Raw genomic sequence first — 13778 nt, forward strand, 5'->3', positions numbered from 1 at the left:
AAGGGAAGTTAATCACATACAATTTGGGTTCCAAACAAGCCCAAGGTTCTTAACATCCTAAGAAAACTGGAGTTTTCCTAGCTCAATACATTCTAAAACATCAATGAATTAAACAACAACAAAAAAAGAAAACCTACAAAAAATTAACCTAAGTCATCTGTATTATAAAAAAAGTCACAAAGCCCAGCGTGGTGGCACAAGCCTGTAATCCCAGCTACTAGGGACACTAAGGCAGGAGAATTCCAACTCAGAGGCTAGCCTCAGCAACTTTTGGAGGCCCTGTTTCAAAATGAAAAGAAAAAACAGGCAGAAGATAGACCTCAGTGGTAGAGTACCTCAGGGTTCTATCCTTAGTACCACAAGAAAGAGAAAAAAAAAATTATAGGATGAATAGATATACTCAGAAAGAGGGTCAAAGCATTGTCTAGCCTATAAACCCAGCAACTCAGAAGGCTAACGCAGGAGGATTATAAAACAAGGTCATCCTTAGCAACTTAGGGAGACCTTGTCCAAAATAAAAAATAGAAAAGGGCTAGGGGCTGGGTGCAGTGGCACACACATATAATCCCAACAGCTTTCGAGGCTGAAACAGAAGGACAGAGTTCAAAGTCAGCCTCAGCAGTTTAGTGAGGCCCTAAGCAACTTAGCAAGACCCTGTCTCTAAATATATTTTTTTTAAAAGGGATGTGGCTCAGTGGTTAATTAACTAACTACCAATCCCAGGTACCATAGATAGATAGATAGATAGATAGATAGGGCTGGGGATGTAACTTAGTAGTAATGCACCCCTTGGTTCAAACCCCACTACCAAAAACTAAATAAATTTTACCAAGAAATTCCTTATGTAATAAGAAAAAAAACTTTCCAGAACCAGAAAGATAATTTTTTTCTTACCCTCTAAACATAACATTCTTTCCAACAGATGTAGGAAGAAGAAAGGAAGATATTCTTTGTATAGATATAAAAACTAAAAGAAAAAAAAAGTGTGCTACAATTTTAATAAGAACGCTTGCTCTAAGTATTCATGCATATTCATTATAGGAGTGGTATATAATTAAACACATGAAACAAATTTGTTTGTCATTGTTCCCAGCATATACAAAGAGGTTTGCTGTTTAAATTCTTGCCAAAACTCCAATAAGTTTTCTTACATTGTGTCTTAATTCTTATATTTGACATTATGCTTTTAGTCTTCTGTTAATTATATAAAATAACTTAAAATGTTTAAAAGATCCTTTTTGATCTAGATGGTAAATAGTGATAACTATTTCTCCTGGTATACTGAGGGCTAATAAAATCCTTAAAAGAAAATTGCTTTACAGAAATGAACCAAAATTCTAAACACACAATGTTTTGATACAAGTTACTATGTAATTGTGTTTATACCATCATTTAAAACAATCTGATGGAAAAAAAAATCAAATATTTTTTAATCCTTCTCAAAAAAAAAAAACAATAAAAAGAAAAAAGCTATCTAGGATTATATATTTAATTAGTAAATATGCCAAATATTTTGCATTTCTCACCTTTAAAATGTTATTTCTGAAATAACAAAAAAAAGTCAATATAAATTCCCAATATCCTATCACCTAAAATTATTATCAAATTTTTATTTACAAAAAAGCTATTCCAATTTGCATAGAAAAAAATTTATATAGAAAATAAACTCTTGATATAGTTCTAAATTTTCTCTTCAATAAATAAACAATTTGTGAGAAAATACAAAATTATTTAATTCTTTTCTTTGCCCTCTTCTCCCCTACTACAAAAAGCTAATGTTGAGTAGTAAAACATGGAACATTAGGCCAAACTGGAAAGAGTGGATTGAAGTGTTATGATGCTGAGATTTATGGTCTTCCAACAAGGAACTACCTCAGAACTTCCCAATTTACCCACCTCAACAAGCTTTCAAAGGCAAAAATCTTTGTGACTTTCTACCTCCTCTATCACCTGTGGAGGCTTTTTTTTTTTTTTTTTTTTTTTTTTTGGTATCAGGGATTGAACTCAGAGAACTTAACCACTGACCCATATCACCAACCCTTTTTTGTATTTTATTTAAAGACAGGGTCGAACTGAGTTGGTTAGCACCTTGTTAAGTTGCTGAGGCTGGCTTTGAACTCGCAATCCTCCTGCCTCAGCTTCCTGAACCACTGGGATTACAAGAGTAGGCCACCACTCCCAGCCTGTCAAGGCTTTGATGCCAACAGGTAGTAGTAATTTCATGTTCCCTAAACTAAATAGATTAGTTCTATCCTCCAAAAATTGGCCCTTTCCTTCTTACTTAAATATCCATTCCTTCTGCAGTAATTTCATACCAAGTAGTAAGGCCAAAATAGCACCCCACACATCACTTGCTAATTGCAAACAGAAATGCTTCAATGAAAAGACAAGTTTGTCAACATCTTACATAAAAGATCAAATTTAGGATTATTAATAGGACAAGCATACTTAAAGAGTCTTCTTATGTTATATAAATATACTGCATAACTCATAAAATATTCTTGCCAAAAACATTAAGCCTGTATCTACTCAAGCCTTCAACCTTAACTTGAGGTTTACAAAGGTATAGAAGGAAGAATTTAAATATCATGAGGAACTACTCAAAACATAGAACATTGGCTTTTCTACAAGACTACTGACTTGTTCTCTTCAAAAGATCAATGTCATTTTTAAAAATTTAAAAAATAAAGAAAAAGAGGAAACAACTCTAAATTTAAAAAGACTAAGACAAATATAATAAAGGGTTGGGTCCTAGATTCAAAAAAGTGATTAAAAATGACATTTGGAGGACTAATGAGGAATTGCAAATACACACTATGTACATATAATTGATTTTTAGGAATTATCATCTTTCTAGAGTGTGATTACAATATTTTATTACAGTATTCAGAAAAATGGGCTTTTCTTATGAGATACATGCTGATATATGTATAGTAACTAGGGGTGAAAAGTCCTATCTGAAACCTTCTTTGAAATGTTGAGCGTGAGATAGGTAGAAAAAACAAACATGGCAAAAAAAAGTATTGTAAAACTAGGCGGAAGGGCTGTGGCTGTGGCTCAGTGGTAGAGCATTTGCCTGGCATCTGGGAGGTCCTGGGCTGGATCCTCAGCACCACATAAAAAAATAAACGAATAAAATAAAGGTATTGAGTTAAAAACAAAAAACAAAAAACTAAATGGAACATGAGTGTTCAAATGTCTTATTCCACAAGTTTTCAAAATATTTGAAAAAATAACATCACTTAAACTTTGCAAAGTTGAGGGAATTATTTTCTTAAAAGTGAGATAAAGGGCAAGTGAATAGTATTTCTTCCATTCTTTTCAGGTAAGCCTCCTTGTCTATTGCCACCACTTCATTTCAAAATGAAGGGACAGACATACTATGAGTTGTGCACTGAAAAGGAGTCAGAAGGCCTCAGTTCTATAATTGGCCCTGGCCTTACTGGCCAGGTGATCTCATTAGTCATCTCTGCGAGGCAGTTTCCTCACCTTCAAAACAGTTCTATCAACTCAGACCACCTCAAAACGCACTAGATGGAACAAACTGATATCAATGACAGAAATTCAAGATACAAATACAATGATATCTGTAGTGAAGGCAGACCATAAGAACACACAAACCTAACTTAATTTTAAAAGAAAACCAATGTCCTCCCAGGCCCATTAAGTTTCTGCATCCAGAAAGAGTGGGTTGTTGACATACTAAACCCTTAAAGCAGGACACCTTACAAATGCTAAAAGGAGACTTGCACTTTCAAACTCTTTCTCGCTTCTAATTTTATGTTTAACTGCACTTTAAAAGACGTCAAATTCTGAAGATGCACAGTACAAACCTTAAAACAATAAAGCCAAAATTTTAAGTTGGCAGAATTTCTCAAAAAGGACCAAATGTTCGCAAACAAAGAGAATCCCTTGGCCGAAGGTCTCCCGTGCTTGCAGTAGCAGGTTCACGTTGTTGGGTTTTCCCTTCTAGTGTATTTCTTCTTATAAGCGTTAAAACTTGAGATGAGTTGGGAGACATTCCTTCCATCTCCTGAGCAGGATAAAACCTCAGTGTGATCACTCTTTCCGGCTCATAAAGTGAAACCTGCAAAGCTCAATTTACAAAATCGTGTATCCAACTCACTGCTCAATGGGGCCCTTCTCGTGTAGACAATAACGGGACCTCTACGGCAAGGCAGGGAAGTCCGTTTGACATGAAATGAGGGTGTGCCCATGGAACGACCGGTCACCTGGGCAAGACGGGGGCCCTGTGCCTGGAAGTTCCGAATGCCCTTCGGTTTCCTTTCCTACGACTGAAGAGCCTCGGAGTAGGCTGTGGAGTGAGAGCATGGGTCTCCGCAAAACATCCGCACAAAGGTACCAATGGCCTAAAGGAAATGGCCCTCAGAGAGAAAACCCAGAGCCAGGCTGGGGATCGGCCGGCGCAGAGGCCTGGGCAGCGAGCCCGCGCAGGCGGAGGAGAGGCGACGGCCTGCGCAGCGCCGACCTGCCGCAGCCCCGGGCAGCCGCCGCGTCGCGCGGGGATCCCTCCCCGCTCGGGGACGGCGCAAGATGGCGGTCGGGCCGCCGCCGCGCAGCCGGTCCCCTCCCCCGCGCCCAGGGCGCTCCCGACGACCCGCGCCGGCCTGGAGACCCCCAGCTCTGCGCCCCCGGAGTGAGGCGGCGCAGGCCGCGCGGGAGGGCCTCTGCCTGCTGCAGTGCAGGGCGGGCGGGGGCGGGGGCGGGGGGCGCTTACCGAGAGCGGAGCGGATCGGCCTGACTGGAGCCCTGAGGAGGAGGAGAAAGAGGAGGAGGAAAAGGAGGAGCACGAAAAACTACACGGCAGCGGCCGCGGCTCCCATTGCGGAGCAGGCTGCCGAGCCGTGGGAAGGGGGTTGTTCGCGAGCAGCCGACGCGCTGCCTCATGGGTAGGCTCCGGGTCAGCCTCCGTGCGTCCGGGATCCCTGTCTTCTCGCCAACGCGGGAGGCGGGCGCCGGCATGTGCGCCGCGTCGCAGGGCCTCGGGCCACGGGGGCTCGCCACGCGCCGGCCCCGAGCGAGGGCAGGGCCTGGCACTGCAGTAGGTGCTGGCGTACGCTGGGGCCAGCCCCGGGCAGCTATCCCCACGTACGGGCTGCGCTGAATTTGCAAGCTTGCAACAATGCCTTCTGGGTCCTGCTAGGTGCACCGGGTACCTCTCCGCAGACTTGAAAAGTAAAAAAGGCCACGCAAGAGGGGCGAAGAGGAACACCAGTTGAGAAACAGGAATGAAGTCAGGTTCTTTTACTGGCTGACTTTACCAAATTTACAAAAATACATATGGTTTTGCTTGAATATCCTTTAATTCTACCTGCCATATGCATATTAACACGTATTAACTTCAAAAGAAAAAAGTTAGGGCAATGCATGTATAAATATACGAAAGCAAGATCATGCTCTCATTAACGCTTGGTAAACACTGTATTCTGATCTGTAAGAAAAGTTTTCTCTACCCATAGTCCTCACAAGGTCAATTGCAGTAGGGGTCCAGCTCTCAAGACAGACCAGGACTTGAAATCTTGCCTCTGTAAGGTCCTTGCTTAGTATCTGGATGGCCATCTTAAGTGACAGCCGCCATTTTAAGAAAAATTTCTCTTTCCCGCCCAAAGGCCTTTCTGAGAAAGGCTTGCCACTCCCTCATACCAAGCCAACCCTTAACCGCCCAAATTAGGACCCACCTGGCTCTAATCCCTGAGCCTGCCCCATAAAAGTTATGCAACCCAAGCCTGTATTATCTCTCTCCATCTGTGGAAAGATGGCCTGTATTTGTCAGCTCTGACAAATAAGCTCCTGTGCCTAGTCTCCTTCTTTCATGTCTCATTCGCCTGTCTCCCAGTTCCTCACTTTCCTTTCATTGGTGCCGAAACCCAGGATCAGGTTCCCCAGTATGCCTGCTCCCCTCTTCCAGGGTCACTGAGTATCCCTGGGCCCCAGTCCCTCATCATGGGACCAGGTCCTCCGTTCTGCCCAACACCCTCTCTGTACCCACCACCAGACATTTCAGGTAAGACCCCTGTCTGCAGTTGATCTAAACAATCTATGGATCTTGAGAAGTGACCATCAATAGTCCAACACTCCCAGGGTTACTGTGTAGTCAGGGGCACCCACAGCCACAGCTTTCACAGCTACAGCTGATCCTTACTATTGACTGGGTCTATAGGTGGTCTTTTATTTGGGTCCTGGGTTTTGAGAAGAACTTCCAGGGGTGATTGGGAGTTGTTCTTGGTGAGACCTCTTGGCCTTCGGTTAGTCTCTATGGCTTCTGTCTTTATTATGTAGTCTTGGCCAGGCACCCAAGTGCCTCTACAGGCCCTGCCCCCAGTGCTTACCCAGAGGTGGTGATGACCCCCTGAGCGTAACTGACCTCTTCATTGAGTGATACTAGAGACTGGGGGACACCCCACCTCTAAACTCACCTCCTACGTGTCACCATGGGCGGATCCTAATCCATTCTGCCTCCTGGCTCTCTCTAACCATGGACCTAAAACCATTTGTGCAATCAGATCTGGCCTCAAAATCCTTTGGAGTCTAAATGGCTGCTTAATGTCACTCTAGATCCCAATATTATCAGGTTGGGCTGTCGCTGCCCAACCCGCACCTCTGGATCCTCTATGCGAGGTGGCTGGGGTAGATGGTGTAATCCAGGTTCATGTGCCTTTCTCTTTGTCAGATCTTTCACAGATAGAAAAGCAGATTGGGTCCTATACTTAAAGCCCCACCACATATATCAAAGAGTTTCAATATCTGAGGCAATCATGTGAGCATTCAGGAAAATGGAAAGAGAAATCATACATTCAAGCTTTCTCCTCTCCATGTTCTAAGCCTTCTGTCTGCAAATCTTGCTCTTCTGTACAAGTTCTCTTAGCTCTTACCTCCCCTAAGCCTGCTTCCAAAGGGACAGAAGATCCTACCCAGGACTCCTCCTCCTTTGACCCAGCAGACGAGCCCCTGCCAAACCATAATTCTCTTTCTGATGAAGCTGCTGCAGCAACTGTCCCTCCACCCTTTTCTCCTCCTGCTAGATACTCACAGGCTGCCACTGCCCAACCAGCATCTCTGTGTCCTCTATTCGAGGTAGCTGGGGTAGATGGTGTAATCTGGGTTCACGTGCTTTTCTCTTTGTCAGATCTTTCACAGGTAGAAAAGCAGATTGGGTCCTATACTTCAAGCCCCACCACATATATCAAAGAGTTTTAATATCTGATCCAATCATGATTTGACCTTCCATGATGTCCATATGATCTTGTCTAACACCCTCTTGCCTGAGGAGCGCAGGCGAGTTTGGGAGCAAGCTAGAAATTATGCTGATGAGGTACATCAGACCTCCCCTGCCCATCCGATTGGCATTGAAGTAGTCCCTGATCAGAACCCCAACTGGGATTATAATTTGCCCAGAGGAATAATTAGTAGAAAGAAAGACAGCCCATAAGTCTATCAGTTATGAAAAGCTGCAAGTCATCCAAGATAAAAATGAAAACCCTTCAGCATTTTTTGATCACCTGACCAAGGCTTTATTACAATATACTAATCTAGACCCTGAGACTCCAGATGGGGAGACAACTACTAATGACCAACTTTTTCTCCCAGAGTTTCCCTGATATTAAGACCAAACTAAGGTGCCCCGAGAGGGGACCCCTAACTCTCCAAGCTAAGGTTCTGGGTGTATAACAGGAGAGACAAGAAGGCCTGGAAGCAGAAATATCAGATGCTCACTCAAGCCATCCATCCGGCCTCAGCATCTGTCCCTGGTTCCATTGGCCCATGGAAGGGTCCTCCAGGACTGTCCCGAGCCTGTATTAAATGTGGTCAGACGAGTCACTGGGCTCGTACATATCCTAAGCCCTCACAAGCCTCCGGGCCCTTGTCCTAAATGCCATCAGGAGGGACACTGGGCTGTTGACTGTCCCTGAGCCCATAGCGGCCCCCAGCATCCAGCCCTTCTGGTTCCCCTTTCCAACTCTTAGGACTGGCTGCAGAAGACTCACTAGGCACAGGTCCCCATCACCTGATCACTACCATCACTCCACAGGAACCCAAGGTAACTGCGGATTTCAGGTAGATCTGTCTCCTTCCTCCTAAACACTGGAGCTACATATTCAGTCCTCAAGGAGTTCTGGGGGCCTACCACTTGTTCTATGACCTCTATTGTCGGAGTGGAGGGCAAACCTTACCAGCCCTTGCAAACATCTAGCTTTGTTTGCACCTTTGGCTCTCTAGTTTTCATCCACTCCTTTTTGGTCATTCCACAGTGCTGTGTTCCCCTTATGGGAAGGAACATCCTTGCAAAGTTGGGGAGCTGTGCTTTCCTTCTCCTTTCATATACGCTTCCATCCAGACTCACCTGCTACTCCCCTTTCCTCACCCTTACATTAGGACCATCCCCTGTTTTGTCTGCCAGTGCCTTCCCATTACTGCCTTCTGAAGTGGGCTTCTAGACAAACAAGGGACCCAGAACTCTCCTACATTGTAAAGCCCTAGGCAGCAATCTCCCTGGCCAAGGCCACACTGAAGCTAACATTGAAATACAAAGGACAGGGCTGGGGATGTGGCTCAAGTGGTAGCACGCTCCCCTGGCGTGTGTGGGGCTCTGGGTTGGATTCTCAACACCACATAAAATAAAATTAACATATTGTGTCCACCTAAAACTAAATATATATATATTTTAAAAAAAGATGTTGTGTCCACCGAAAACTAAAAAGTAAATATTTTAAAATTCCCTCTCTCTCTCTCAAAAAAAAAAGAAAGAAAGAAATACAAAGGACAGACTCAGCAAGCTTGATAAGAGGCCTAAAGAAAAAAAAGAAAGAAAAAGAAAAAAAGTGTCAATTTAACTTTTCCCTTGGCTACAACACAGAAGAATGGCTTCAAAACTTTCTTTATCTCCCTGATCTCACATGCCCATTTCACCTTTAATGTGCCTGAAAAGCAGGGATTTGCTCTAGGGGTCCTCAGACACATGCTGGGGCCAACCTTTGCCCATGTGGCTTATTCATCAAAGAGTCTTGACCCTACTGTTCAGGGATGGGTCCCTTGCCTACAACATTGGCCGCAGCCTCTCTACTCATATTAATGAGTCAGAGAAACTCACCTTTGGGCCCAACTCACCATCCTGGTTCCCCATTACTTAAAGAAACTCCTCACCTACTTAAACTCCTCCCCATTAGTTAAAAAAACCCTTCACTTTTTATCTGTACAGGTTTCCCTTGTGGAAGATCCCAGTCTTACTTTCCACACGTGCTCACCTTTAAAGCCTGCTACTCTCCTCCCCATTCATCAAGACTCTTCCACCTCTTCTCCTCTTACCCATTCATGCTTTGAAACTCTGGAGGAGTTTCTTCCATCTCCCTTCCACTTACAGGAAGGCCTCTTGCTCCAGGCAACATACACTTGGTTCTCAGATGGCTCCTCCTTCCTTCAGGAGGGAGTTCCTCAGGCAGGGTATGCTATAGTCTCTCCAACATCGGTTATGAAAGCTGCTCCCCTCCCCAATAATACATCCAGTCAGCAGGCTGAACTTGTTGCCCCTTGTCAGAACCTTCACTTTGGCAAAGGGAGCCTCCCTCAATGTCTACACTGATTCTAACTATAGTTTCCACATACTTCTCTCCCATTCTGCTATTTGGAAGTGTAAGACGCTGTACCGCACTACGAATGGGAGACAGAGCGGTTCCACTTTATTACAAAAAACTGTGTGTTTATATAGATCTAAGGAGAGGTAGCAGGGCTGAGGTAGATAACGGGTCACCCGTTTATTGGGAAGCTCTTCCATAAGTCAGTTCCAGAGCCCAAGAAGTTAATTCTTATTGAGGCTAAGGCTTCCCACCCGCAGGATTTGAACATTGGCGCCAGCGGGAACGTTTCGCTCCAGTGAAAGAAAAAAAGAGGAGAAAGAGGGTCGTTAGGCGCCTGGTAGTGAGCTTCAGCAATGAGTGAGCTGTTCTCTTGAAGATGTTCGGGGTTCATCGGTCATCAGAGGCTGGTAGTACCTAAGCAGAAGCTGGTTGAAAGTTTGGTTAGAGATCTTCCGTAATTGGCCCTGTAGGAAACGAAGCAGACAGGGCAGGAACAGACACATCAGGAAAAGGAGACATGTGGGCCCTAAAAGAGGCAACAGCCACAATTGGAAGTGGGCTAAAAAGAAGGTGGCAAATGGGTTTTGGTTTGGTGGATTTTTCAAAGAGGTAGCCAAGTCGGTGAGCTTGACTACATTAGTTTCCACAAGGCCTGATTCATTGGTGTAGTAACAACATTCTTCCCTCAAGAAAAGATAGGTTCCACCTTTTTCGGCTGTGAGTAAGTCTATAGCTCGTCAATTTTGAAGAGTAACTTGAGCCAAGGATGTGACCTGCCTTTGTAAAGATGCTAGAGTTTCTGCCATAGAAGTGAGTGCTTGTTCAAGTTTAGAATTTAAGTCCTGTACAGCCCATAAGGAGTGTCCTAGAGCTCCACCAGAAATTCCTGCTCCCGCCCCGCAGATGCAGCCAGTGAGAGACCCACCAGTATTGGAAGGAAAGCAGCCCACTTATTCCGCACTGGGGGAGACAAGAGGGCCTGCACTTCAGCTGGGGTATAGACAGTCAATTGTGGGACAAGCATCACCAGTATACAGGGGGTAGAGGTGTTGGTGAATAAGATAATGATGAGAGAACCATTACACCAGAAGAATGAGCCAGGTGGTTCATAGAGGGTGAAGTTAAAAGTGATATTAGAGTGGCAAAACTTTGGGAGACACCCAAGCCCAGAAGGCAGCTCTGGGGAATCACAGTATGGTTAGACTCCTCGGGCTCCCATAATGGAGCGTCGGGTGAAAGGGTTCGGAGAGAACGGTGGGCAGATGGAGTGGAGAAATTTGAGAGGTCAGAAGCCGAGAAGTTCAAGGGAACCGCTGCAAGCAAAGGTCGAGTCAGAGAGGCGCATAAGTAGCAATCAGTTGGTGTAATGGCGGGGAGGGTTAGATTTAAGAAGGTTACAGTTTCAGTAAGTAGTCGTAGCCATGAATACTGTGGTGAACTCCTGACATTAGGCTCATATGGATCCTTTATGGAGTCTAACAACTGCTGTTCAGAATGCTTTATGTCAGTAGAGATTATAGCTACTGAGGGCTGGGAGGGTTGAAGCTCTCGGGAGATGGAGATGGAGCCACAGGGGGTGGGAGAGGATATGTCACAGTAGAAGGAAGCATTTACCCTAGAGGTCCAGCGTGGATGGTTAGGGTCAGTGATAGCCAATTGATAGCCCCCCCAAGATCAATCTGAAATTTCCAACGCAGGAATCCTTGATGCATGCACGTGGGTTATGAACATTGCATGACCAGTAGAGGCACCCCCCATAGGTTTCGGGCCACCATTTGCAGTAATCCTCTGTCTGATCATATAAGAAGCAAAGGTAAGGCCTAGTGGCTGTTTTTAAAAGTTCAGAATTCTGGGAGGAGAGGGGAAGGAAGATAGATGCATTACATCCTGTAGGGGCACAATCAACCGAAGAAACTAGGCGAGTGTAATGAGTGCTGCCTTGGACATATGTCTCTCTAACCTTGAATCTCCAAGTATAAGAGGAGGAGGAGGATGTCCCCGGGAGAAGGGTGATGACTGTGAAAATACCACTTAGAAGAGTGGGAGTCATGGTGGAGTATGGGCAGTTACGCGAGACAGGCAAAGCTTTAGAGGATAGTTAGAATGTGGAGAGCAGGAGTAAACGGGAGGTCTAGGAGGTGACACTTGAGGCTCCTCTGTGGTAGTCTTGTCATCAGCAGATGGGGCCTCCTGGTAATATGGCTTCAACCTAGAAATGTGAATCCAGGGGGTGAGACGGTTGCCTGGTAAGGAAAGTTTGGCGGCGGTAGGGGTACAGAGAATGACAGGATAGGGGCCTTCCCATTTTGGGGCAAGAGGCCCTTTCTCCTCTGGGTGTTATAATAGGCTAAACTCCCAGATGTTAAGGGAGGAGTGTTTGGAGAGGAGTCTGGGTCCAGAAGAAGCCAGTCTTGATATTTCCAGAGTTCCGAGCGGAGATGAAACAAGAGAGATAAAGACAAATCTCATGAGAGGTCCTTGTGAAAGGACCAACCCAGGGGGTATAAGAGGTCTTCCATACATTATCTCAAAGGGAGACAGTAAAGATGGTTTCTTAGGGAGAGCTCTGATCCGAAGCAAAGCCAAGGGAAGGAGTTTGACCCAGTCTAAGTTTAATTCCATTGTTAATTTGGTAAGGACTTCCTTCAGAGTCTGATTTACCCTATCTACTATCCCTGAAGCCTGGGGGCGATATGGACAGTGGAAATGCCACTTGAAGGAGAGGGCTTGAGAGACCTTTTGTGTGATCCTAGAAATAAACTCAGGGCCATTGTCGGATTGTAGGGAAATGGGCATACCAAACCTAGGGATGATGTCTGTCAGTAAGATTGAAGCTACAGTGGAAGCCTTTTTATTGGAAGTGGGAAATGCCTCAACCCAACCAGAGAAAGTGTCCACAAAGACAAGGAGGTATTTAGTATGTCATACTGCAGGCATGTTGGTGAAGTCTACTTGCCAGTCAGCAGCAGGAATGTGTCCCTGGGCTTGGTGGGAGGGAAACGGTTTAGGCCTTAAAGGAGTATGAGGGTTGGTCCGCGGACAGATCTGACAATTAGAGGCTATATTCTGTAGCATGGCTTTGTCAGAGGGGGTGAGGGAGAAGAAGCTCTGTAAAAAGAGGGTCAAAGACTGAGAATTGGAATGGAATAGAGTATAGAGGAACTCAAAAAGATCCTTGTTCTTACTGGAAGAAGTAGGGGCTTCAGATGGACAGTCTAAAGCGGCCATTATATGTCCCCCAGGGGGGTCATAATTGGAAGTGGTAGCAGCCATTCGTGCCGCCTGGTCAGCTTTGGCGTTGCCCTCAGTGATAAGAGAGCTGTCCTTCTGATGGGACCTACAACGGACAACTCCCAACTGGGTGGGTAAGTGGGAGGCCTCTATCAAATTGGTTATAAAAGCCGAATTAGTGATCGCATTACCTTTAGTGGTAAGTAGGCCTCGCTCCTTCCATATTGCAGCATGGGATAATAGAATATGGAAGACATATTTTGAGTCAGTATAAAGGGTGAGGGATTTGCCCTGCACAAGAAGGCAGGCACGAGTGGCTGCTACAAGTTCGGCCTGCTGGTTGGTAGTTCCTGAAGGCAGAGCTTTGGCCTCTATAATCTCAGTGGCCGAAACTACGGCATACCCAGAGTAATGAGTGCTGTTCTGCCTAAAGGAACTGCCATCAGTGAACCAGATAAGGTCAGGCTTGGTGAGTGGTCCCTCAGAAATGGAAGAATGACAGGGGAGGAAATCATCCAAGGTTTCCAAGCAATTATGAGCTGGTGTGTCAGATGTGGGGGTCTGGGAGCAGTGAGGCAGGGTTCAGTGCAGAGCAGGGGAGGAACGTAATATTAGGGATTTCCAGAAAGAAAGTGAGGAGGGACAGGACTCTTGATGGAGGAAGGATTTGAAGGCCCTTATAAGCTAAAAGATCCTTCAAGTGATGTGGGGAGTGGATAGTTAAAGGGGCCCCGAAAGTCAGCTTAGAGGCTTCTTTGTGTAAAATTTGTCCAGCAGCCAGAGATCTTAAGCAAGGGGCCCACCCACGGATGGTAGGGTCTCATTGTTTGGGCAAATATGCCACAGGTGCAAATGTAGGCCCATAATTTTGACCCAAGACCCCAAGTGCTTGCCCCCCTTTTTCATGGACATATAGATGAAACGGTCTTGAAAGATCGGGAAGGTGAAGGGCGG

The 13778-nt window shown here is 45.2% G+C and overlaps 1 protein-coding gene across 5 annotated transcripts in view; it reads right to left on the reverse strand.

Moving 5' to 3' along the window:
• Znf280d (zinc finger protein 280D) overlaps positions 1–4889 on the reverse strand; it is a 122157-nt gene extending 117268 nt beyond the window's left edge. For all 5 annotated transcript variants that reach the window (XM_071608295.1, XM_027925932.2, XM_071608296.1 and 2 more), the window contains exon 1: positions 4739–4889. The gene's annotated coding sequence lies outside the window, so the exon portion shown is untranslated. The remainder of the gene's footprint in view (positions 1–4738) is intronic.
• Between the last annotated feature and the right edge of the window lie 8889 nt (positions 4890–13778).

The sequence above is a fragment of the Marmota flaviventris genome, chromosome 2, assembly GCF_047511675.1.
Source record: "Marmota flaviventris isolate mMarFla1 chromosome 2, mMarFla1.hap1, whole genome shotgun sequence".
In the NCBI taxonomy this organism is placed as follows: Eukaryota; Metazoa; Chordata; class Mammalia; order Rodentia; family Sciuridae; genus Marmota; species Marmota flaviventris.